Here is a 1,465-nt window from a genome sequence, read left to right on the forward strand (position 1 = left end):
GGGGGGACAGGTACGGGCCCCATCGGCCGCGAGAGCGTGTCAGTCGTCCTGATATGCCGGGCATTGGGGCCTCGGTGAAAGGCCTCTCCCCCGGCGGGGTCGGGCTCGCGCGAGCGCGCACCTTTTTCCGTCTCCCCGGCGCCCGGCCGCCGGCGGAGGACATACTCCTCCTCCTCGGCCAGTGGGGTGATCAGTTTCCCCTGGGCCACTTGCTCCTGGATGATGCGCCGGAATTGGGACGTCTGTTCGTTGCTGACTCGCCGCAGGGCCACCATGCCGACCACGGTGAAGAGCCCGACAAAGGCCGACAGCTGCGCCAGGCGCAGCAGCCGGCGCCTGGAGCTGTAACGCAACACCATCGGCGGCGCGCGCAACACACGCACGGCGGCCTGTCCCGGCGCAGGGCGGCAGCCAAGGGTCGCGGTGTGCGATCGGTCGGGGGACGGAAGAAGGGGCAAAAGGGATGGCAGACAGAGGGCGCGCGCGGGGGGGGGGAGGGGCTGATGCGAACGAGCGAGCGAAGGGGGCGCGAAGGCGGCAGGTGGGGAAGTGCGACTGACCGGGGCGTCCAGGCGGGGAGGGTCCCCTTTTTGTTTCCCGCCGCCCCTCGGCCCGGCTCCCCGCACCGACGCAGCCGCCCTTGCCGCCGCTGCTCCGGGCCTGCCCCGCCTGCCGCAAGGCGTCGAGGCCCCCCGCGCCAGGGATAGGGGAAGGGTGGGGGCCTCCCCGGGCGCACGCTCGCGTGCGGCTCCCATCCCGGACCGCTGCAGCGTGAGGCCCGGGCGCTTATCGCACACGCTGGCTCGGGCAGATCGATTAGGCCGCTGAGATAGGCCCGGCCCGACCTCAGCCCCGGCACTGGTCCTTGCTCGGCCGGGCCCCCGATGGCCGCATGGCGGACGCACGAAGAAACGTGGGCACATCGGCCGAGGAACCCCCCGCCCTCCGGCCCTCCGCCCTCCCCCGTGTCCCGCCTCATCGAGCACGATCGGGCCCGCGCCGCCGCCGCCGCCGCCACCCCCCGGGTTATGCCGACGGGCCCCCCTCTATTGTCTCAGGGGGGGGGGGGGGGGGGGAGAATGTCATGATTGACGCCACGCCCCGCCGCCCCCCTCCGGCTCCTCCCCCGGGGGGGAGGCGCACGCCATGCTCACCCTACGTGGGCCCGCCCGGGTGAGATAATGCCAGGAGGCCTGCACCCGATCCTCCAGGCCCCCCCTCCCGCTTGGGCGAACTAGTTCCTCGTTGCCGCCGCCACAGGCACGGCGAAAATGCGCAGCACGGCCAGCATGCTCGATCTTCGCCGAGGGGGGATCCTTATCGCCCAGGGAGGGGCAGGGGACTACCCCACAACACCATCCATGGTCATGTGTACCATTGCATTCCTATACCTATCAGCTGATTAGAGCACATTCCCTCGCCGCTGGCAATTGCGGCAGCCGCCCCTCCCCCCCCCCCCCCCCCC

The sequence above is a fragment of the Fonticula alba genome, assembly GCF_000388065.1.
Source record: "Fonticula alba strain ATCC 38817 unplaced genomic scaffold supercont2.6, whole genome shotgun sequence".
NCBI lineage: Eukaryota > Rotosphaerida > Fonticulaceae > Fonticula > Fonticula alba.